This window comes from Loxodonta africana, chromosome 11 (genome assembly GCF_030014295.1).
Source record: "Loxodonta africana isolate mLoxAfr1 chromosome 11, mLoxAfr1.hap2, whole genome shotgun sequence".
Classification (NCBI taxonomy): domain Eukaryota; kingdom Metazoa; phylum Chordata; class Mammalia; order Proboscidea; family Elephantidae; genus Loxodonta; species Loxodonta africana.
This window is the reverse complement of record NC_087352.1, coordinates 31,350,812-31,377,033: the sequence shown is the minus strand read 5'-3', so window position 1 is coordinate 31,377,033 and position 26,222 is coordinate 31,350,812.

Below are 26,222 nucleotides of genomic sequence, written 5' to 3'. Positions count from 1 at the left end.
CCTTGTGTACAACAGAAGGAAACACTGCCCGGTCCTGTGCCATCCTCACAATTCTTGCTATGTTTTAGTCCATTGTTGCAGCCACTGTGTCCGTCCATCTCACTGAGGGTCTTCCTCTTTTTCTCTGACCCTCTACCAAGCATGATGTCCTTCTGCAGGGACTGGTCCCTCCTGATAACATGTCCAAACGTGAGATGAAGTCTAGTGATTCTCACTTCTAATGAGCATTCTGGCTGTACTGATTCTAAGACAGATTTGTTCGTTCTTCTGGCATGCATAGTATATTCAATATTTTTCACTGACATCATAATTCAAAGGCATCAATTGTTCTTCACTCTCTCATGTTTATTGTCCAGCTTTTGCATATATATGAGGTGATTGAAAATACCATAGCTTAGATCAGGTGTACCTTAGCCCTCAAGGTGACATCTTCGCTTTTTAATACATTAAAGAGGTCTTTTGCAGCAGATTCCCTCAGTGCTATACTTTATTTGATTTCTTGACTGCTGCTTTCCTGGACTTTGATTGTGGATCCAAGTAAAATGAAATCCTTGATGACTTCAATCTTTTCCCCATTTGTGATGATGTTGCTTATTGGTCCAGTTGTGAGGATTTTTGTTTTCTTATACACTGGGGTGTAATTCATACTGAAGGCTGTGGTCTTTGATCTTCATCAGTAAGTGCTTCAAGTCCTCCTCACTTTCAGCAAGCAAGACTGTGTCATCTGTATATCACAAGTTTTTAGTGAGTCTTCCTCCAGTCCTAATGTTGTGTTCTTCTTCATATAGCCCAGTTTCTCGGATTATTTGCTCAGCATACAGATAGAATAAGTATGGTGAAAGGATACAACCCTGACTCACTGTTCCTGATTTTAAACCACACAGTATCCCCTTGTTCTGTTCTAATGTCTGCCTCATGGCCTTGTACAGTTTCCACACAAAAACAACTAAGTGTTCAGGAATTCCCATTCTTTGTAACGTTATCCATAATTTGTTATGATCCACACTGTTGAATGCCTTTGCATAGTCAATAAAATACAGCTAAACATCTTTCTGGTATCCTGGTATTTAATAGTAAAGGAAACCAAACCCACTGCTGTCAATTCTGACTTACAGCAACCTATAGGAAAGAGTCAAACTGCCCCATAGGGTTTCCAAGGCTATAAATCTTTATGGAAGCAGACTGCAACATTTTTCTCCTTTGAAGCAGCTGGTGGTTCGAACTACTGACTTTTCAGTTAGCAGCCAGGAGCTTAACCACTGCACCACCAGGGCTCCTTGTATTTAATAGTAAAAAAAAGATGATGTAAATTAGCTTACAAAACCCCTCAGCTTTTAAAGACTTTATATTATGGGTTAACAATTGGTGTGTCATTCATCATAAATTTAATCTTTAAAATTGTGATATTTTGTTAATAAATTATCAAATGAAAAGTGATATTACTTTTACCCCTATAAATTTCACCATATTGAACAAACAGAAAAATAATAATAGCGATTGGTTAACTTAACAAATGGTTAAAGTTAATAACTTTTATTTATTAAATTCGAATAAAGAGAAAGAAAACAACCTGTGTATGTCAAGTACAATTGTTGGATGACGTGGGTGATTTGGAAGAATCGTTTTTTCTATTACAAGTAATACGTATTATAGAACAGCTACCAATTCCAGATATTAGGGATACAGGATACAGTGACGAATGAAAAGAAATGCTCTGTGGAGCTTATACTTTGCGCATTTAAACAATTAAAGAAACAAACGGAAGATCATGGCTACTGAGAAGTACTCTGATAGAGCTATCATGGAGAGACACTCCTTTAGATTGAGAGGTTGGGGAAATTGGTTCTAAGGAGCAGATATCTGAGCTGAGTCTCAAATGATATGAAATAGGCAGCTGTGTAGAAACAGGAGGACAAGTGCGGAGGAAATCCTGGGATATAGGGCCAAGCTTGGGATTTTCAAAAGAGAAAAAGAAGGCCAGTGTGGCTGGAGTGTAGTGATGGGGAGGAGGGATATCAGATGGAATGCACAGAAGATGGAAAGAACATGGCGAAAATGGCCTGTCTAACCCTGAGGCTAGCTCAGAAAATAGCATGGACCTTCTCGGGTTTCTCCTGGGCACACGAGAACCTTGAGATGCCATCAACAGATTCTAGCTTCCCTGAGCCCATCATGTGGGAAACCACCTGAAAGAACATACACAGATGGAGAGAGAGAGAAAGAAAAAGAGAGACGCATCCCAGGACCCAGGCTGCTCTGGCTTCCGGTGTTGGATCTTCCCAGATAATAATCAGTCCTCATGAGTGAGAAGTATGAAGAAGGAAGGCTCTAAGATGGTTTAACGTGCAGCCACATCTGACTGTGGCCACGTAAGGCCTGAGCCCTACAGCTTGAGAGAGAATAACCATACCAGGCAATGTTGTTTAGCTTTCCTAAGCCTGGGGTGGTTGGTTGCACAGCACTAGATAACCAGAACCACGCCTCTGCAATTTTTACCAGCATGTTCATGTTTAGAAGCGATCTGGGGTAGAAGTTCTTACAATTAAAAAAAACATTCTAGTGATATGAGAAGATCTTAAGGGAAAAACTGAACATCAATAGCCATTTCTTTTAGCTGAGATGACCGTGCGTGCAGTGTGCCTGGGACAATCCTGCTTATGTTGTTTTTCTGCTTGTGAGATGCAAGAGAAATCCTTTTCACTCTCAAACGTGTCCCAGTGTGGTTGATAAATTGTGTGGTCTATCTACTTGATATGAGTTTCGGCTGGTTTCTGGGCTCTAAGAGCCACCGCCTTGTGCTATGTCAAGCTCTCTGGTGAAGCTTCGAGTACAGATGCAGGTGAGCTGAGATGTGTCCCTCTGGTCAGGGCAGTGACTCATGTCGAAGTTCAGTCTGGATCAGAACTTCAGTTTCAGTGATAATGGTCTCTGTTAGGAGTATGTGCCATCCAGGGCCTAAAACTGACAGAAGGGGGCATAACCTCAGGTTAGATGGCAAAGGTAGCCATGGTGCTAGATACCGAGGCCAGCAGATGGTCCCCTGTGGAATCACCATTATCAGTGTGTTAGTGCTGATGCCCTGTTATAAAGTCCCTTTGGATTTGCATGGTATGCCCCTAATGGTCTTTTTCCCGTTAGTCCTGTTATTTTTAGCATGAGAGGTACTTTTGCAGAAAGTACCTGTACTCTTTCCTCACCCTGAGAATATGGTTGCCATGCCTTCCTCGGGGGTGGAAAGATTTTTTTCCAACTGCAATTTTCCCCTATATTTTCAAAGGCACTGGCCACCCATGGACCTAGGAAAAGTTCCATGTACTCCAAGTATCTCATGGAAATAAAAGAGCAAAATGAATCCAGTGAACTTTCAACCCCTGGATTTTACAGTTTCTTGGGAGAATGGGTGTCCAGTAGCAAAAACTGATAATCGTTTTCCCATGCAAACATGCTCTCCACTCCACGTGGCAATTAGAGAGCCAAGCATCCCTGTCCCCTGGAACTTCTTACATTTCTCTTCTCCTGAGTCCTACCAACCTCGTGGTGTTGTCTTTTTAGTACTTTTTAAGCTTAATTCAGCAACGGGCTTCCCTGGCCCCTTTTTCTGTGAAAACCAGAGGCAGAGCGTTATCCAGGGAAGCTGCTGTTTTCCTAATGCTGATGAAACATTCCTAAAAATCCAGTCACTCTGCAGTTGTTCTTATTCCACCTCTGCTGCAGACTCCCCTGCTCCCTGGAACTCTAGAAAAAAGTGCAACGGTTGAGCCTTCCTATTGCATTGGTATGGTGTTTAGTCAGCAAAATAGCCATCAAAGGGCTGATTCACAGAAACTTTCATTGGCGCTAAACTCTGAAAAAGAAGTGGGTTGTTGCTCGGTGTTTTCAATTGGAAAAGTGCAGCAAATGACAAATACCCCATATTGAACAGATGCACCCCTAATATCTTTCTAAATTTGGAGCTGTTCGTTCATCTTTAAATGATTAACAGAAATAATATGTAAAAAAAAAAAAAAGGGATATGCCCCTTGTTCTAAATCACCTGAGCTGAGAAAATAAAAAGGATTTATAACAATAGTAACCTCTCTAAGCCTTGGTTTGCTCCCTGTAAAATGGGGCTACCTATGCTTACCTCCGGAAACCCTGGCGGCAAAGTGGTTAAGTGCTACAGCTGCTAACCAAAAGGCCGGCAGTTCGAATCCAGCAGGTGGTCCTTGGAAACTCTATGGGGCAGTTCTACTCTGTCCTATAGGGTCGCTATGAGTTGGAATCGACTTAACGGCAGTGGGTAAGTATGCTTACCTCCTAGGGTAGTGTTCAGAGTAGAGGGGCAGTGAAACAGAGGAAGACCCTCAACCAGATGGATTGACACAGTGGCTGCAACTATGGGCTCAAGCATAGCAATGACAGTGAGGATGGCACAGGACCAGGCAGTGTTTCGTTCTGTTGTACATGGGGGTCACTATGAGTTGGAGCTGACTGGAGGGCACCTAACAACAACAACATGCTTACCCCCCAGAATGTGTTCAGATTAGTGAACACAACTAATTGTCTAGTACAACATCTAGCACAAGGTAGGAGCTCAAACATGGTAGGCACTGGTATTAAGACCAAAATCAAACTTGTCGCCATTGAATTGATTCCAGCTCATAGCAACCCTATAGGATAGAGTAGAACTGCCCCATAGAGTTTCTAGCGAGTAGCTGGTGGATTCGAACTGCTGACCTTTTGGTTAACAGCCTATGTCTTAGCCCCTGTGCCACCAGGGCTCGGGCACTGGTATTAGGTAATAGTGATCTAAAATGTTTTCTATTTTACCTATGGAATGTAATTTAACTATCAACAAGTATTGCCCTCGACTCTCTTAAATCTTGATGTACTTTCTTCAAGGATATGAAGGAAAAAAAAAAAAGTTTCTTGATTATTAATATATTCTGCTTTTGTCACTGGGGAAATAACTGTGGGTCAGGGATTTCCAGTGGCCTACAGCCTTCTCAGAAACGCACACATAAAAAAAAAAGATGTTTCAATTAACTTTCTCTCTAAAACAACTTAGTCTAACATTCTTAATGGATTCTGTTCTTCTTTTCAAGAAGTATTGGTTTTCAATTACCTTCTCTCACAAGTTGGGTGGCCTTTACTGTGGCTTAATGTGTATATTTATCTTACGTTATTCAGGTGTGTTTAATCTCTAACTACAGCGAGCTAGGAAAGCATTTGCTCTTCTTCCTACCCACGTGATTTATGGTTAAACTCTCTAAAAAGCACCTTCTTACATAGAACAGACTTGGAGGAACGGGCACCTGCCCTGTCTCATGCTAGTGAAATGCCTCCTGGTCAAATCTCCAAACCCCCTGCCTCTAGCCTTTGCATTGAAAGGGCATTTTTCTCTCCTAGAAGAGTCCATACCTCACCAACTCTCCACATCTTCAACTACTTAATGTCTACTTACTTCATTTCAGAAAAAATAATCACTTTCGCCTTAAAGTCTTATGTAAACTCCCAGCATAAAACCATTCTTCATGCCATTTATCTTTAGTGTTTGCCAGAATGTTGATTGAATGTCTTCACACTGAGCTTAAAGTCCATGAGCATGGAACCACATCCATTTTGCCATGGACTCCAAGCCAAAAACATGGGAAATGGCCCTGTGGTTGGATAGACACACACCTTGGATGAAAGTTATCAGAGTCTCTGTATATGCAAACTCACCTTCCCGGAAAACCATGGAGTCATCTCGGTTCTTCCCTTCCCTTCACCCTATCTCGAATAATTCATGAGCAATTCCTATCAACCTTTGCCCCCAAGTCATAGCAAAGCCATTGCCTTGTCTCCATCACCTCTTCCTATCACCTTAGTCAATTCCCATCTCCACAGGTCCAAGCGAAACCTGGGCACCACCTCCACTCATCTGCCATCAACCCTGTCCCCACTCTGCCACCAGATATCATTTAAAGCAAAAACCTGCCCTTTCTCCACTTGCTGGTGTTAGGTGCCTTTGAGTCAGTTCTGACTAAGAGCAACCCCATGTACAAAAGAGCAAAACACTGCCTGGCCCTTTGCCGTCCTCATATTTGTTGCTATATTTGAGCCCATTGTTGCGGCCACTGTATCATTCCATCTCATTGAGGGTCTTCCTCTTTTTTGCTGACCCTCTAGCTTATCAAGCATGGTGTCCTTCCCCAGGGACTGGTCCGTCCTGATAACATGTCCAAAGTACATAAGACAAAGTCTCGCCATTCTCGCTTCCAAGGAGCACTCTGGCTGTACTTCTTCCAAAACAGGTTTGTTCATTCTCCTGGCAGTCAATGGTATATTTATTATTCTTCACCAACACCATAATTCAAAGGTATCAATTCTTCTTCAGCTTTCCTTATTCATTGTCCAGCTATCACATGTGTACGAGGTGGTTGAAAACATTATGCCTAGGGTCTTTGCTTTTCAACACTTTAAACAGGTATTTTTTTGCAGCAGATTTGCCCAAGGCAATACATCGTTTGATGTCTTGATAGCTGCTTCCATGGGCATTGATTATGAATCCAAGTAAAATGAAATTCTTGACAACATCAATCTTTTCCCTGTTTATCATGATGTTGCTTATTGGTCTGGTTGTGAGGATTTCTGTTTTCTTTATGTTGAAGTGTAATCAATACTGAAGGCTGTAGTCTTTGATCTTCATCAGTAAGTGCTTCAAATCTTCTTTGCTTTCAGCAAGCAAGGTTGTGTCACCTGCATAGTGCAGGTAGTTAAGGAGTCTTCCTCCAATCCTGATGCCAGATTATTCATCATTTAAAAAGAACATGCAAATTGAGTAAGTATGGTGAAAGAACACAACCCTGATGCACATATTTGCTAATTTTAAACCACACAGTATCCCCTTGTTCTGTAGTAATGATTGCCTCTTGGTATACCTATAGGTTCTGTATGAGCTCAATAAAGTGTTCTGGAATTCCCATTCTTCACAATATTATCCATAATTTGTTATGATCCACACAGTCAAATGTCTTTGTGTAGTCAATAAAACACAGGTAAACATCTTTCTGGTATTCTTTGCTTTCAACCAAGATCCACCTGACATCAGCAATGATATCCTTCGTTCCATGTCCTTTTTTGAATCAGGCTTGAATTTCTGGCAGTTTCCTGTCACTGTACTGTTACAAACATTTTTGAATTCTCTTCATCAAAATTTTACTTGAGTGTGATATTAATGATGTTCTTCAATAATTTCTGAATTCTGTTGGATCACCTTTCTTTGGCGAGCCACAGATATGGATCTTTCCCAGTCGTTGGCCAGGTAGCTTGTTGTGTTCCAAATTTCATGGGATACACAAATGAATGCTTCCAATGGAGGGCTTTGTTTTGTTGAAGCATCTCAATTGGTATTCAGTCAATTCTGGGAGCCTTGTTTTTTGCCAATGCCTTCAGTGCAGCTTGGACTCCTTCCTTCAATACCATTGGTTTTTGATTATATGCTACCTCCTGAAGTGGTTGAATATTGACCAATTCTTTTTGGTACAGTGACTCTGTATTTCTTCCATCTTCTTTTGAGGCTTCCTGCACTGTTCAAAATTTGGCCCATATAATCCTTCAGAATTGTAATTTGGGGTTTGAACTTTTTTTCTTCAGATCTTTCAGCTCCAGAAATGCTAAGCATTGTCTTCTCTTTTGGTTTTCTAACTCCAGGTCTTTGCACATTTCATCATAATACTTTGTCTTCTTGAGCCATCCTTTGAAATCTGTTCAGCTCATTTATGTCATCATTTTCTTCCATTCACTCTAGTTATTCACGTTCAAGAGCAAGTTTCAGAGTCTTTTCTGACATCCATTTTGGTCTTTTCTTTCTTTCCTGTCTTTTTAATGACCTTTTGCTTTCTTCACGTATGACGCCCTTGATGTCATCCCACAACTCATCTGGTCTTTGGTCATTAGTGTTCAATGTGTCAAATCTGTTCTTGAGATGGTCTCCAAATCCATGTGGGATATACTCAAGGTGGTATTTTGGTTCTCATGGACTTGTTTTAATTTTCTTCACCTTAACCTGAACTTGCATAGGAGCAATTGATGGTCTGTTCTTCAGTCAGCCCATTTTCTTGTTCTGACTGATGATACTGAGCTTTTCCATCATCTTTGTCCACAGATGTAATCATTTTGATTCCTGCATTTTCCATTTGGTGAGGTCCACATGTATAGTCAACATTTATGTTGTTGAAAAAAGGTATTTCCATTGAAGAAGTTGTTCGTCTTACAAAATTCTGTCATGCTGTCTCTGCTGTCCTTTCTATTACCAAGGCTATATTTTCTAACTACTGATCTTTCTTCTTTGTTTCCAACTTTCGCATTCCAAACACCAGTAATTATCAGTACATCTTGATTGCATGTTTGATCAATTTCAGACTGTAGAAATTGGTAAAAATCTTCAATTTCCTCGTCTTTGGCATTAGTGGTTGGTGTATAAATTTGAATAATAGTTGTATTAACTGTTCTTCCTTGTAGGTGTATGGCTATTATCCTATCACTGACAGCCTTGTACTTCAGGGTAGATCTTGAAAAGCTCTTTTTGAGGATTAATGTAATGCCATTCCTCTTCAATTTGTTATTCCCCACAGAGTAGACCATATGATTGCCTGATTCAAAATGGCCAATACCAGTTCATTTCAGCTCATTAATGCTTAGGATATCTATCTTTATGTGTTCCGCTTCATTTTTGACAACTTCTAATTTCCATAGACTCATAATTTGTACATTCCACGTGCCTTTTATTAATGGATATTTGCAGCTATTTCTTTTCATTTTGAGTCATGCCACATAAGGAAATGAAGATCCTGAAAGCTTGACTCCATTCATGTCCTTGAGGTCCATTTTACTTTGAGGAGGCAGCTCTTCCCCCCTCATATTTTGAGTGCCTTCCATCTTGAGGGGCTCATCTGGCACTATACCAGATAAGGTTTTCACTGGCCAGTTTTTTCAAAAGTAGACCACCAGGTCCTTCTTCCTAGTCTGTCTTAGTCTGGAAGCTCCACTGAAACCTCTCCACCATGGGTGACCCTGCTGGTGTTTGAAATACTGATGGCATAACTTCCAGCATCACAGCAACAGGCAAGCCACCACAGAAAGACAAATTGACAGGTGTGTGATTTCCAAAGACCCACAGACTTCCCACCACTCCTAGAATAAAATCCCAACTGTTTAACAGCTTTAGGTCCTAATGATAGAGCTTCTCCCACCTCTTTGCACCACCCTCTCCCTTGCTCACTGTGCTTAGCCAAACACACTAAGCTCACTCCTGCCTCGCACTGAAATTGTCCCCTCTGCTTGTGAGCTCCATGTGAGATCTTTGCCTGTCTTTTTCTTCTGCATTTATGCTTTAGCTTCATCTTTTCCTCTCAGAAAGGAATGGGTTGACTACACATTGTAAAATAATGCACCCGTAACTCTCTCCTGACCCTATTGTTTTTTCCCCTGTATCTAACTCAATTTGAAGTTATGGTGTTTATTAATTTGTTTACGTATTGACTGTCACACTCATCCCCAAGGTCCGCACTGGGACTTGCCTCTCTAGTTCAGAGACATCATTCTAGTGCCTGGTGGCATGCTAAACAATAGCACAATTTAATAAATATGGCATGAAAAAGTAATCTCCCAAACTACTCAGCTAAGGAAATCACTTTCTTTAGACAAGTCCAGATTTTTTTTATAGAATATATTCTAACTGGACTGAGAACTACTATATCAATTAAATAAAATGAACAAGTATGCAATATGCCTGTTGACTATTCATTTGGTATTGGCTGCAGTAGAAGTCATTTTAAACAGATTAGTAACTAGTGGTCAATGATGAAACGAGACATTTTCTATCTCGAGAAGAAAATCAATCATAAGAAATCTGTGTTTTAGTTGTATTTGTGTCAGTATTTTCTCTACCTTGCTGCCTCTCTTAAATATGCTATTTGACATGGAAAGGTTTGTGAGCATTAGCGAAAACATGACTTAGAGAAGATACAGTTTCCTAGTAACAACAGTATTTATTGAAATTTGTGTGTGTGTGTGTGTGTATAGATAGATGATAGATGCACAGAACAATACAGTTGTTTCTTGCTATCGAGTAGGTTCCGACTCATTGCAACTTTATGCACAACGGAATGAAACATTGCCTTGTCCTGTGCCAGTCTCACAATTGTTGGTATGTTTCGCATATATTTCACAGATATCAGAAAATGAATCTTATTGAGTTATTACTTGTTAATGTATGATGGGAAAGCAAATAAATAGGACAATTTACAGAAAGAAAGGAAGATAGAAAGACAGAATGAAAGAAGGATTACATGGCTGCTGCTTCCATAGGAACTGGCAGAGGAGCTTTTTTTTTTAATTCTGGGGAAGAATGTCGATTGTAAGTGAGCCAACTGACAGTGTCTCAAGTTTGCTTGAAGGTCATTTCTATAAACCCCAAATGAATGGGCTGTCACAGAGTCCGGTCTCTTCAAGCTAGACTTGTCAATGGTGATCAATACCCATTGTGAGGGTGCCTGACATGCACAGAATGGTGAGGCCATCACTCAATATCCTTTCAGGGTAAGACACGATCCAAACCTGAGGTCAGAATCTCATGGCTGGAAGTCCACACGTTAACACGATTAATAATTAAAGATGTATTGAACTTTGTGCGCAAAGGATCAACAAAAACTGGAAGAGAATGTGTTTCCCTTAATATGTTTAGATTTGAAGATGACAAGCTTTCTAATGCACTTTCTGTGTGGGTCATTTTCATTAAAAAAAAGAAATGAATAAAATTCATTGTGGTAACTGTAGAATATAGTATCGTTATACATTCATCTACCTCATGAAGAAAATTCTATGGTGTTACCCAGTATTTTAGCTAAATTTTTAATTTACAGGAATTTATTCTCAAAAATTTCAATATCTTTCACACTTCACCCTATACACATTTATTAATACTATCCTATGTATTTGGTGATAGGTACTGGAGATATTGTGGTAAGTATTGGAGAAATTGCAGTGAAAAGAGAGGGGGTTCCTATACTCATGAGAATAAACTTGGAGGGCTCAGTTTTTAATTTATTTTTCTTATAGGTGTCTCACCTTTTTTATTCCAAAGAACTCTATGTTTGTTTGTTCCCTTCTCTCCATTGAAAACAGCACATCTAGTAGTTGGTCTCTAATGTTCCATGGAAAATACAATGATCTACCCTGAGAATATTATGACAAAAGCCAGTCTCCAAAGATTACATACTGCATGGTTCCATTTTTATAACATTCTTAAAATGGTAAAATTATACAAATGGAGGGCAGATGATTGGTTGCCAGAACTTAAGGAGAGAGTTGGGGGAGGAGGAAGTGGGAGCAGCTATAAAAGGACCATGTGCAGGATCCTGTGGGGATGGAATGTTCTGAATCTTGACTGTATGAATGTCAATATCCTGGCTGTGACATTCCACTATACTTTTGCAAGATGTTGCCATTGCCATGGGGAGAAGGGTCTCTCTGTATTGCTTCTTACAGCTACAAGTGAATCTATAATGATCTCAAAATAAAAAGTTTAATAAAAGAAATAACAATTTCTTTCACAGTTAACATTCATACCCCCTACACGGCTTTTCTCCAACTTTTTATGAAGCTGTAAACAAACATCAAAGTTCATAATAACAGCTTTATGAGTTGGCCAATATCCTATTACAACTTCTGTAGTCCATTCAGCTGAAAGCAGAGTTCTGAGATGTTCCCCAGGGTTTTCTGCCCCCTGGTGTACACACATGGCATAAAATGCCCAAGGCTAGGAATATGGATCACTCTCACTAAAGGCAATCACAAGCGAGCCAACTATTGACTTTAAGATAAGGAGATCATCTGGGTGGGCCTGGTCTAAGCACATGAGCTGAAAGAAGAAGAAGGAGAAGCCAGAGATTCAGTGCTGAGAAGGATTTGATGTGCTCTTATAGGGTCGCTATGAGTCAGAATAGACTCGATGGCCCTGGGTTTGGTTTTGGTTTTTGATGGCTTGAAGATGGAGGGGACAGAGAGGCAAAGAACTTAGATAGCAAGGATGTGGGAAGATAAGTCTTACAATCACAAAGAAAGAATTCTTCCAACAAGAAGAATGAACTTGGAGGAGAAACTCGAGCCACAGATGAGAACGCAGCTCTGCCTGACACTTGGATTTCAACCTTGCGATACTCTGAGAACCTAGGCACCCACACTGGGCTTCAGACATAGAGAGCTGTGAGATAATTATGGGTGATGCTTTATGCTGCCAAGTCTGTGATGATTTGTTATTCAGCCCTAGAAAACTAATACAATCCAGTTGAAAACTCTGACTCCCAGAAACTAATAGGCAGGCAGATGGGTGGCTGGTGGACTGGAGTGTTTCCCTGCATCTTGGAAATGGTGGTTCCCTTAAATAACATTCTGTGAAGGTCAGCAACAGTACTGAATTTGGGGGATTTGATTTTTCACAAATAGGTCATCAGTCCAAATTGGCAAAGGGCCAGAGGTGGGCCTCAGAGAGGACATCTTCCCTGTATGGTGAAGTTGTCATAAAAGGCACTGGGGGTCTGGGTTTAATTGGGGAGCACCACGAGTCCATGTGATAAGGTGAGGAAATGGGCCGGCTCAGCTCCAAATGGTCAGCTCAGAGGGGTAGATGGAGCGTGTCTTGTCCTTCAGCAAGTGCTGGGTGTATGGACAGCTCTCCTTGCTCACTTACAGGGAAGCTGAAAACAAGCAATACGCAACCGTATTACCGCTGAAAGTGAAAGCGGCAGCACCCTGAAGGCTCAGGAGAAAACCAGGGAAGAGAAAACAATTTACTGCACTAACTGGAAGAATCTTTTAGAAATACTGCCATTTGCACTAAGTACAATAAGACATGATCTGTATGAAATAAGAGCAGAAATCCATAACTTGAAAAAAAGAAGCTGAAATGGAAATGGAGCTAGGCAAGGTCAGAAACTATTTCAAGGAGACTAAGTAGGAGAGAAAGGGGCCGTTGATGATGTAGTGCTTCTTTCCATCAGATTAACCTTGATTAAAATCTGTAATTACTAAAACTTTACAGGATTGATGTGAACATAGGTGATTCAATGGATCCAATTAGAGAATTAATGAATCAACTCTAGAATATATCAGGATTTCATAAATTATTAAAGAGATATAAAACCAAAAAAACCCAAACCCATTGCCGTCAAGTTGATTCCTACTCACAGCAAGCCTATAGGACAGAGTAGAACTGCCCCATAGGGTTTCCAGGGAGCGCCTGGTGGATTTGAACTGCTGACCTTTTGGTTAGCAGCTGTAGCTCTTAACCACCATGCCACCAGAGTTTCCAAAGAGATATAGACATGAAAAAATAGAATGTTATTTTTAAAAGCATAGATACAATTGATTGTATTTATGGATAAAGGTAGCTCCTCACCTCCAAATAAATATTATAAATAATATTATAATAAACATGGATCTCGAAGAATATATTAGAAATATTATAATATGATAATAAACATAGATCTCAAAGAATGTGGATTAATCTTCCAGCACAATTATATACATTTTGCCATTCGTGTTCATCTACCCCTACACTTATTTATTGTTTTTCTTTTTCCTAACGAATTCCAGGCATCAATGTCATTTCACCCTAAGTATTTCTTAATATGCCTGTCTAACTAAGAACTTTGAAAGTTGAACCACCATGCCATCATTAAACCTCACAAAATAAAGTCCTTAATCTTATATTGAGATATTAAACAGTCATTTCAAAACGTTTTCCAGTAACAATACGAAGTATTCATGATATGGTAAGTGAGAAACATATGATTTACTGTTGGATCTCGGGCTCGCAACTTTCATCGATATATGCATATTTGCACAGAAAAAGAAGATCGCAAGAAAATAAAAATGGAAGGGATGGTTATTAAATGGTGGTGACACTTTTGAGCACAGATTTTTTCTTTATGCTTCTCTGATTTTTCTAAATTTTCTAAAGTGTAGAATTCTTTTCTTATCAGAACATACAATTTATAAAACCTTTTTATATAACTTCATATATTCTGTCAGGAACAGAACATTTGTCAGCTTGCAGACACAGCATTTTTGAATATTTAGTGAAATATCCATATGAATATCCCTACCTCACCCCAAATTTGGATAATATTCTCCAGGCACTTTTGCTGTGTTAAATGCTTTATTTATCATTTTTCAGTTTTTCCATTTTATTATTTTCTTATTGTTGTCAAAAATATAGATCACACAGCATTGGGCAGATCAACACTTTTTGCATGTCCCATTCACTGAGACCAATTACTTCCATTGTATTGTGCAGCCATCAGCAGTGCCGTTGCTACGTTTTCCATCTCCAGACACAGCAACTCAGTATTTCTCAACAGTACTTTATTTTGATTTTATAGAGCATTTGCCAACAGGTTATTTTACTTGACATTAGAGATTTAAAAGGATATTACACAGCTCAGATTACATTAATTTGGGTCTTTGATTAGTGGCATGTCTACAAAAGCAACAGAGTCGATGTCACTTAAAAAGTAGATGAAGTGAAAATAAGAGCCAGCGCCGCATCTGCTCTAAGTACTTAGAAGAGCAGAGATGATACGTAGGCTCTTTCTACAGGGCACATTTATTGCAAACGGCTTGGAAGCTGATAATAAAAGTGAACTATCAGGGAAGAGCATCTTTCTGTACCAATTTCGCACTTACTCCAAACTTTACTTTGTCAAAGGAAATTGGAATGTTTACCGGGGATGCATGTCTAAATCTTTCAGATCTCACTTTGAAGCCTCTTCATTTAATGTTAGCCTTCAGCTGTTGCCATCTATACCAGGCATGAAGTGTGCAAATGAGTGGTTCTGGAGAGCTTCAAGCACAAGTTTTCAATCAACTTAGATTTGTAGCTGATTTTGTTAATCTGAGAACTTCTACACCTGACATTGCCTTCAGCGTGGTAATTTTCCCATCACCACTGAAAATCCATATTTAATTCTGGAAAAGAATCAATTCAATTCGCCTGGGAACATTTATTTCTCTTCAGCTTTTGGTTTATGGGACAGAGAAAATAAAATTCTAGCTTCTACTAAAAGGTAAAAGAATACAATCACAGATGAGCTTGCAAATCCACATAAAATGCAAAAGGATAGTAAAGTTTAAACGGTCCAGGATACCTTTCCAATTATTTATTTTTAACTTACAGCATTTTGTAATAAGATTATTTTTGAAACCATATTAATTCCTTAGGGTTTTTGTTTTGTTTTTTAAATTCAGATTGTAAGGAAAGACTTACAAAGTTAATTTATCTTTAGATTTTAGAATTTGATTTCCTAAGGATTCGTGGATATTAGTTTCATCTACTTAACACTAACGGTGCACTTAAGGTCTGTTAAGTGCTGTAGACAGACTGTTATCTGTATGTTCTTGTTTTAACAATAACCATTGAACACAGCAAAGAGACACAATTATCTCTTTGGGATAATGATCTCATAGCATGGCTTTTTTATTTCACACTGATGAATTGATTCAATGGCCTAATATTGCACTTTAGGGAACTTGTCTTTTTTAAAAACTTGCTCAACTTTGTAGGATACAAACCTATTTTGTTAGGAGGAAAAGCTCTTGAAACACGGAAAATGGTCATTTAAAACATGAAGTAAACAGGCAAAGAATAAGTTCTGCTTGGAGAAACCCCAGAATTACTTCCTAGGAGTAGGGGAGAGCTTATTAATAAGCAAGATGAGAAATTGCAGCAGGAAAAAAAAAAAACGGTAGCGGCTCTGTTTTATTGTTCCAGTATTCAGTTTGATGAATGCCCTGTCATTAATAAAGCAAAATCCACAATACACACAATTAATATTTCTGGACATCCAACAAGAATACTTAGAAAAAATGAAAAGAGTTGTTTGTAAAATACTGGATTATAAGAGCTAACAACAACAACAGAAACCAAACCTGTGGCTGTTGAGTCCATCCCGACTTATAGCGACCCTATGGGACAGAGTAGAACTGCCCCATAGTTTCCAAGAAGCACCTGGTGGATTCGAACTGCCGACATTTCGGTTAAAAGCCATAGCACTAAACTGCTGTGCCACCAGGGTTTCCATAAGAGATAAAAAAAAAATTTTTTTCCATAAGAGATAAAAAAAATAGAAAAGGTAAATTATATTAGTGGGTTATTGTGAAAGGCAATGTCAGAGTGAAGAATTTTACTAATGTCACTAGAGTTACGTATGACATTAACTTTAAGATGTGATTTTTTTAATGTGGGTTCTTCAGTTATAGCATAGATGTCTCTACTAAAAAATGTCTTGGTGCTTAACAATATGTATTATAATTTCATATTAATTTTTTGCTCAAAAATATATGCAATAGCTTCAAAATGCATTATCGATACTATAACAAATGAGAACCATTGCATTAAGTTGAAATTTCCTTGCAACTCTATCTGACTTTAGAATATATTTCACTATAGATATACCAACTACTTGTCTGTCAGTTTGCCATACAGTGTGGCTTGTGTGTTGCTGTGATGCTGGCAGTAATGCCACCAGTGTTTCAAGTACCAGCAGGTGGACAGGTTTCAGTGGAGCTTCTAGGCTAAGAGAGATTAGAAAGAAGGTCCTGGTGATCTACTTCTGAAAAAATTGGCCAGGGAAAACCTTATGAATAGCAGCAGAACATTGTCTGATATAGTGCCGGAAGATGACCACCTCAGGTTGGAAGAAACTCAAAATACTACTAGTGAACAGCTGCCTCCAGAAAGTAGAGTCAACCTTAAAGACATGGAAAGACTTTTGGAACCTTCATATACTGATGGGCATGACTCAAAATGGGAAGAAACAGCTGCAAACATCCATTAATAATCAGAACATGGATTGTACAAAGTATGAATCTAGGGAAATTGGAAGTTGTCAAAATTGAAATGGAAAGCTTGAAGATTGATATCTTAAGCATTAGTGAGCTGAAATGGACTAGTATTGGACATTCTGAACTGGACAATCAAATGGTCTACTATGCCAGGAATGACAAATTGAAACGGAATGGTGTCACATTCATTGTTAAAAAGAACATTTCAAGGTCTGTCCTGAAGTGCAGCGCTGTCAGTGATAGGATAATATTCATATGCCTATAAAGAAGACTATTATCCAAATTTACACACTAACCACTAATACCAAAGATAAAGAAATTGAAGATTTTTACCAGCTTCTGCAGTCTGAAGTTGATCAGACATGCAATCAAGATTCACTGATAATTACTGGTGATTAGAATGAGAAAGTTGGAAACAAAAGAAGGATCGGTAGTTGGAAAATACGGCCTTGAAGATAGAAATAATGCTGAAGATAACATGACAGAATTTTGCAAGACCAATGGGCTATTCATTGCAAATACCTTTTTTCAACAGCATAAAGGGTGGACCTCACAATATGGAATACACAGGAATCAAATCAACTACATGTACAGAAAAGACAAAGGAGGACCTCTGTATCATTAGTCAGAACAAGGCCAGTGTCCAAATGTGAATCAGACCATCAATTGCTCCTATGCAAGTTCAAGCTGAAGCTGAAGAAAATTAAAACAAATCCACGAGGCCAAATTACGATATTGAGTATATCCCACGTCAATTTAGAGATCATCTCAAGAATAGATTTGATGCAATGAACACTAACAAAGACCAGATGAGTTGTAGGATGACATCAAGGACATTATACATGAAGATAGCAAATGGTCATTAAAAAGACAAGAAAGAAAGAAAAGACCAAAATAGATGTCAGAAGAGACTGAAACTTCCTGTTGAACATAAAGTATAAGAGCTGAACAGAAGATTTCAAAGGGCAGCTCAAGAAGACAAAGTAAGGTGTTATAATGAAACATGCAAAGACCCGGAGTTAGAAAACCAAAAAGGAAGAACATGCTAGAGATTTCTCAAGCTGAAAGAACTGAAGAAAAAATTCAAGCCTCAAGTTGCAATATTGAAGAATTCTATGGGCAAAATTTTGAACAATGCAGGAAGCATCAAAAGAACATGGACGGAATACACAGAGTCACTATACCAAAAAGAATTTAACAACATTGAACCATTTCAGGTTGTAGCAAGTGATCCAAAACCAATGGTATTATGTACTGAAGGCATTAGTGAAAAACAAGGCTCCAGTAATTGGCAGAATACCAATTGAAATGTTTCAACAAATTCTTCCAGCATTGCATCCATCTATGCCAAGAAATTTGGAAGACAGCTAAGAAATTTGGAAGACAGCTACCTTGCCAGCCAACTGAAAGAGATCCGTATTTGTGTCCATTGCAAAGAAAGGTGACCCAACAGAATGCACAAATTATTGAACTAAAAAAAAAATTATATCATTAATATCACACTCAAGTAAAATTTTGCAGAAGATAATTCAAAAATGGTTGCAGCAGTACATTGACAGGGAACTGACAGAAATTCAAGCCAGATTCAAAAGAGGACTGGAACGAGGGATATAATTGCTGATGTCAGATGGATCATGACTGAAAGTCAAGAATACCAGAAAGATGTTTACCTGTATTTTATTGACTACGCAAAGGCATTCAATTGCGTGGATCGTAACAAATTATGGATAACGTTGTAAAGAATGGGAATTCCAGAACACTTACTTGTGTTCATGAGGAACTTGTACACAGACTAAGGCAGTTCAAGAAGAACGAGGGGATACCGCATGGTTTAAAATCAGCAAAGGTATGCATCAGGGTCGTAGCTTTTCACCATGCTTATTCAATCTGTATGCTGATCAAATAATCTGAAAAGCTGGACCATATAAGAAGAAGAATGTGGCATCAGGATTGAAGGAAGACTACTTAACAATCTGTGATATGCAGATGACACAACCTTGCTTGCTTAAAGTGAAGAGGACTTGAAGTACTTGCTGATGAAGATCAAAGACCACAGCCTTCAGTACAGATTACACTTCAACATAAAGGAAACAAAAATCTTGACAACTGGACCAATAAGCAACATCATGATAAACAGAGAAAAGATTGAGGTTGTCAAGGATTTCATTTTACTTGGATCCACAATCAACACCCATGGAAGCTGCAGTCAAGAAATCAAATCACGTATTGCTTTTGGCAGATATGCTGTAAAAGACCTCTTTAAAGTGTTTAAAAGCAAAGATGTCACTTTGCAGACTAACGTGTGCCTTGGTATTTTCAATTCCCTCATATGCATGTGAAACCTGGATAATGAATAGGGAAGACCATAGAAGAATATTGAATATATCATGGAGTGCCAGAGTAATGAATAACTCTGTCTTGGAAGAAGTACAGCCAGAATGCTCTTTAGAAGTGATGATGGTGAGCCTTTGTCTCAGGTACTCTGGACATGTTATCAGGAGAGAGAGAGAAGGATAGAATGCTCGGTAAAGTGTAGGGTAAAAGAAAAAGGGCAAGACCCTCAATGAGATGGACTGACACAGTGGCTGCAACAATGGATTCAAACATAGCAATGATCCTGAGGATGGCACAGGATCAGGCAGTGTTTCACTCTATTGTACATCAGGTAGCTATGAGTCAGAACTGACTCGATGGCACCTAACAACAACAACTCTCTGTTCATGACTTCCTTTTTGGCTCTTACACTATTAATTACTCACTCTGCTAGAATCAAAGTATCAAACAGAATAGAAAATGGAAATTAATTTTGGAACATTGGCCACTGTCTTCCACTAGGTTCTCTAGAGCAGCAAAATCAGTGAGGCATATATATAAATATATATAGATAAATTTATTTTAAGGAAATGATTTCACGCAGTTGTGGAGGCTGTCAAGTCCTAAATCTGTGGGTCAGGCATCAGGCTACTCAGATCACATCGAAAAATGGAGGATGATTACAAAATGTCTGCCAAACCACTGAGAACTATTGCCTAGCCAAGGTGACATATAACCTTATCCATCACATGCATGCAGAGCTGCCATTTATATAGCATTTATTAGTTTTATGGGGGTGTTAGAGTGTCAGGGGTAGGGTGAACTTGAAGTCCTGGAAGATGAAACACTTGGGTTTCAATTATGTGATAATTTCAATGTGCTGAACTAGTCTTCTCTCCCTTTAACACTGATTACTGAACATTGATTGATATGAAGACAAAGAGTATCAACCCAAACTGATTTCTAAAATATCAACACTGGAGAGTTTTGCTATGTTTTGAAGGGGAAGTCTGAACATTTCTAAAGCATTAGACCTTATGATGTTCTTTTCTCATCCAAACTTTCAACTCTTTCCTAAATAAAGAACATTTTGAGATAATTAGAATAAAGCACAGAAGTGGGTAACCAACTTGACATGAAAAATAAGACCACGATGAAAATGAGATTCAAGCTCATTACTTTCATAACACAGAATCTTGCAAATCACCCACTCATTTCCCCAAGCTACAGATTTGACTAAGTATAAGAATTTGAATACATTCCTGAATCAATTCTAGGAACTCTAATGCTTGTTCTTCCACTTTCCATAATACGGACGAGGCTGCTGTGACAAACGTATATGTGCTCCTTTAGACTCTAGTGCCGATTTCGTTTGTGACCTTAGGCTAATCCCATTTTTTTTCTGTCCTAGATTTCTCATCTGTAAAATGATATTGCCATGTTCCCTCCCATCTAGATACAAATGACTGTCTTTATAGCTACAAGGCACCATTATACTAAGCAGCATAAAATAGTAAAACAAAAAAAGCAGGCAAAGACGCAAAACAAAAACTTAAAGCCTTATCCCTAATTATACATTGGTAGGACTTTTGACTTCTGTCACTTCCCAAATTATCAAGTTGAAAAAATATGTGAAAAAATGGAATAAGTGAATGTAGCATTTTGATTTCTCTGCTGCCTTTCAGATGTGGATGGAGGCCTTCCATATGGCAGCCTGGCCAGCCAAGGCCATGCTCACCTACACTTCAAGAGCGTCTCTGATTCTCTGGACACTGGGGTGTCCTCCCTACTTGCTTGTGGGCACAGCATGCTAAGCTACCTCTCCCTGAACACACCTGCACATTTCTGCAAAATGTTTCTTCATGAGGACTCAATAGCTTCATCTTCATTACTACATATAATTACAAAAGCATGGGGAACACGTGACAGATAATGTAGGCTACAACTCTGCCGGCTGCTGTTTCTTCTTTCCCACTGTGGGAAAGAGTAAGTTGAAGGTTACCGTAGAGAAGCCTTCGGTGATGGTCACAGTAGTTAGAGGAAGAATTCCCATGTGCACCCAGCTTAATTCTCAGCAATCTGCCCTGTCCCTTACCACACTAATGCAGCCTTGAATGTTTTCATAATTCAAGGCTGAGCAGGCTACCACAGGTTGGTTCTACCCACCCATTTAACGGATGTCTCTGCCCCACACTCGTGGGCATCATAAGAGTACAGTTATAAGGCTGGGCTATACCTTTCCTCTGCATTCTTCAGCGATTTCATGTAACATTTAAATACAGGAGGATTCTACTGCCTTCATACTCTGCCTTTTTTTTTTTTTTTCACTCTAATTGCCTATTTTTTTCCCTTAGAAATTTCTAATACAGTGTAATTTATTTCAGGTGTTAACTACCAACTTATCTCTTTAGGGCATCATACTCAAATTTAACTTCTGCTTTAATAAATGACTGGGGATCTTTTGAAATAAGGCTTCCTGGGACCCGACCAGAGCAACCGAGTCAGCCTGTGGGGGAGTGGTGGAGTCCACGTATCCATGCCCTTTAAAGCTGGAGGGATGATTCTAATGCCCAATGAAGGTTAATACTCACACATATTTTAAGACATTGTTTTAAGAAGTGTGCAGAGTTGCAAATTATGTATACCAGATTCACACAGTAGTTTACTAAAAATGCCACTGTAAGATCAGATCTAGAATAATTTGCATAATAGGAAGTACCTCAAAATGAAATTGAAAAGCTCCTTTCTAGGGTGTCAGTAGGACTGTTTTCCAGAACATACTGTGTCTTGGTTCAGGTTTGAGTACTCTGCTGTTGTTATCTGATTCTGTATGGTCTTACGGAAACCTCTTTTGGGTCAGGGCCTGAGCATATTCATCCCTTGTGGATAATCTCCAGGACCCCCAAGCAGAGGCAAAAGCCTCCTTACAGCCATAAGGGTCAATGTCCCCAGACTTAACTAGTTCTCCATCCCAACCACCTGGGAAAAGCAGGGCTTCCAACTGGTTCATTCTAGTTGGAACCACTGCTAAGAATTTGCATTTCTGACAAGTTCCTAGGCAATGCTAAAGATGCTGGTTAGGGACCAGTTCTGAGAACCACCAGTACAGCAGTGGTTCTCAAACTTTATTATACATAAGAATCACCTGGGGATTTTGTTGCAAATTCTCAGCAGGGGTTCAAAGCAAAATGTACTGGTTCAAAGCCCTGGGAAAGGTTCTTGATTCCTTGAAGGAAAAAGCTTAATTCCTGACTGAGCACAGGTTATTTCCACTTCCATCAGTGCATTCTCAAAACCAACTATTGAGAACCCCCTCTTTAGTAGAGTATATCTAAACTTTTGTGTATATAAGAACATGTTTCAAGTGTGGGTCTTTTTTTTATTGTTTTTACACCATCAGACGTAGTTAGCCTAGTAATGAAAATTCTATTCTCCAGACCGAATTACCTGGATTCAAATCCCATCTTTGCCATTTACTATCTGAATGGCTTTGGGCAAGTTAGCTTCTTTGTCCTTCAAATATCCTCATCTGTACGATGGCGATATATGGTTAAGAGTTCAGGCTGCTGACCAGACGGTCAGCAATTCAAAGCTACCTACCAGTTGCTCCTTGGAAACACACTACGGGGCAGTCTACTCTGTCCTATAGGGTTGCTATGAGTCGGAATTGACTCCACAGCACAACAACAACAACAACTTTATAGGATTGTTGTAAAAATTAATTGTTGTTGTTAGGTGCTGTTAAGTCAGGTCCAACTCATAAAGACCCTATGTATAACAGAACAAAACACTGCCTAGTCCTGTACCATCTTCACAATTATTGCTATGTTTGAACCCATGGTTGCAGCCCCTATGTCAATGTATCTCATTGAGGGTCTTCCTTTTTTTTTTTTTTTTGCTAACACTGTACTTTACCAAGCATGATGTCCTTCTCTAGGGACTGGTTCCTCCTGATAACATGTCAAAAGTACGTGAGACGAAGACTCACCATCCTTGCTTCTAAGGAGCACTGTGGCTGAACTTCTTCCAAGACAGATTTGTTCGTTCTTCTGGCAGCCCATGGTATATTCAATATTCTTTGCCAACACCATGATTCAAAGTCATCGATTCTTCTTCGGTCTGCCTTATTCATTGTCCAGCTTTTGCATGCATATGAGGCAATTGAAAATATTATGGCTTGAGTCTGAGGCACCTTAAGTGGATGATGGCTGAGCAATTTCTCAGAGCTGTTAGAAGGCACGGAGCACAGTTTCTACCATGTAGAATTAGAAGCCTAGAGAAATCTGGTAATAACAGCCATTGTCAAGGTTGGGTCAATGAGAACATATATACCAACAGTTTGAATAGACATTGGTAAAACCACTTTGTAAACAATAAGTAAAACTGAAGATGCACAAATCCTAAGTCCCTGAAATTCTACTTTTAGACCTCTACCCTATTGTACTCTCACATATATGGGCCAAGAAACAGGTATAGACGTTACCGTAGAAGTACTGTTTGAATAAGGAAAAAAAGTCTGAAAGAACCTAAATTGTATTCATCAATTATCTTGTGATATATTCATACCATGGAGTACTATATACCTAGGAAAATGCATGGATTAATTATAGTGGTGGTGCAGCAGTTAAGTGTTCGGCTGCTAACCAAAAGGTCGGCAGTACCAACACACCCAGCGGCTCTGTAGGAGAAAGACCTGATGATCTGTTCCTGTAAACATGACAGCCTAGAAAACCCTAAGGGGTAGTTCTACCCTGTCATATAGGGTTGCTTTGAGTCAGAATCAGCTTGACGGCGCACAACACACACATGTTTAAATAGGTGGCTTTCAGGAACATAATGTGTGCACAATAAACCAACCGTTAGGAGAATGTCTCCATCCACCAGAGTTTAATCCAATTTATATAAAATTAAAATGATTTATTGTTTAGAGAGATATACATATGTGGTGACACTATAAAAAAACTACAAAATTGATGCTAACATCACCAATTTGAAGTACCGTTGTGAGGATTAAGCGGAGTACTTGAGGTGCCTAGCTTGTAGAATGGCAGCTCAACGAAAGGCAGTTATTTTAAACAGATTTATTTTCAGACTTACCAGCTGTTCTCCTTGACTTGATAGAAAGGAGTTTCTTCTGTGAGAACTTTCTACCTCAGCAGCCTTCGCAGAATGAGACACCTTTCCTCACATTTAAAATACAAGGTGGGGTGCTGGTCCTGTCCTCCATTTTGTTCTTCTAGACCGTTCACCCTAATGCATTGTGACGTCACAGTCTGTTATACATGAAAGTTTATCACAAATGGTTAAGCACTCAACTATCAGCTGAAAGGTGGACAGTTTGAATCCACCCAGAGTTTCCTTGGAAAACAGGCTTGGTGATCAGCTTCTGAAAGGTCACAGCCTTGAAAACCCTATGGGGCAGTTCTGCTCAGCACACATGGGGTCACCATGAGTCAGAATCTACTGGAGGGCAGCGAACAGCAACAGTCCTTTGATTAGCTCCTGTGTGCTTACTTAGCACCACAGAGACTGAAGAACTGAGGCTATATATTTTAATAGCTCCCAGGGACAATCCCCTCCTTTCCCTTTTCAAATTCTTCTTGCCTAATACGACCAGCTCAGGTTGAATAATCCTTTGTTGAAATTGTGTGATTTACGGTCAACCAAAAATTAATTTGGGAAGAATATACACATTATGCAATGACATCACCTAGGAAACTGATACAGTTCTGCACAGATTTAAGTCCTTGTGTGTATTTTAGTATATATGTTCTTATTGTGGTGTTTATATAGGTTTGTTTGAATATGGTTTTCATACTGGTTCAATACATTAATTTAATACTGTTTACCTAGGAATTTTGTAAGATTCCATAATAAATGGGATAGTTTTGTTGTGTATATATTTCTGGTAATATTTTTATATTTACAAAAAACAGTTTAGCATCATTAACAACAAAAAGCACCAAAAAGTATCATGGAGATAAAATAATTTACATTTTTGGCACACAGAGGCATTTAAAGTGACTATTTTTGTGGAATATGTAATATAATAATAAAATCATGCTGAATTTTTATTATTCTTTTCTTTCTTCTGTTTTTGGGTCTGTTTTGTTGTTTTCCACCATCTTGAGTTTAAATCTTGGTTTATTTATTTTTCATATTTTCCTATTTTTAAATAATAGAACCACTGGGTATAAGTTTAGGTGAAATTCCTAGGTTTGAAACAAGCTATTCTTATAATCATTATTACCTAAGCTTCTCCTTCCATCTTTGGCCAAGTCATGGTTTAAGGAAACATTGCTGGTGTTTTTAAAACCCTTTAACAACATTTACCAGTGGTATCTAGCTTCTGTTGCCAGAGATCATGATATAAACACGTGTCTCAGTAGGGCCAGGCTGGCCATGGAAAATTGGAGCCTGTGGACTTGTTCACTTGGACTTGCCATGAGCTGCCTGCACCCGTGGCAACACAGATGGCTTCAGAACACGTTGAGAGAAAAGAGTAAAAGTCAAGGTTGGTTTTATAATACAATACCAATTTATGCACATTAAAACTATACATTAATGCAAATCACAAACAGTGCTATGTATTTTATAGGACTACAGACAAAATCAAGGACACACACGTAGCTCCTGAGAGTGGATCCTTCAGATAAGATGGGTAAGGGGATTGAGTGATGGGGACGAATGGATCCGTATGTTCATACCTACAAATACATGACAAGCTGAGTGTTGACCGCCAATGGGGGTAGCGTGATGTGAACTGAGAGGTGTGCTTGACTAAACCTGTGCACCAGGAAATCCAACATAGAGAGAGAGGGAGGGAGGGAAGAAGGGGTAGCAGTGGAAGAAGAGAAATTAAAAAAAAAAGAAAGAAAATATTTTTAAAAAAGCACAGGCCATGTTAAAGATGGAGCATCTATATGCCAACTGCTTCAGTGGCTGCCCTGATAGACGGATAAGTGCTCTCACCCTGTCTGATTGGCTTTTTAACCACAGAGGAAGGTAATCACGGAGGGAAAGGGGGCTTTCGACTTTTCTCC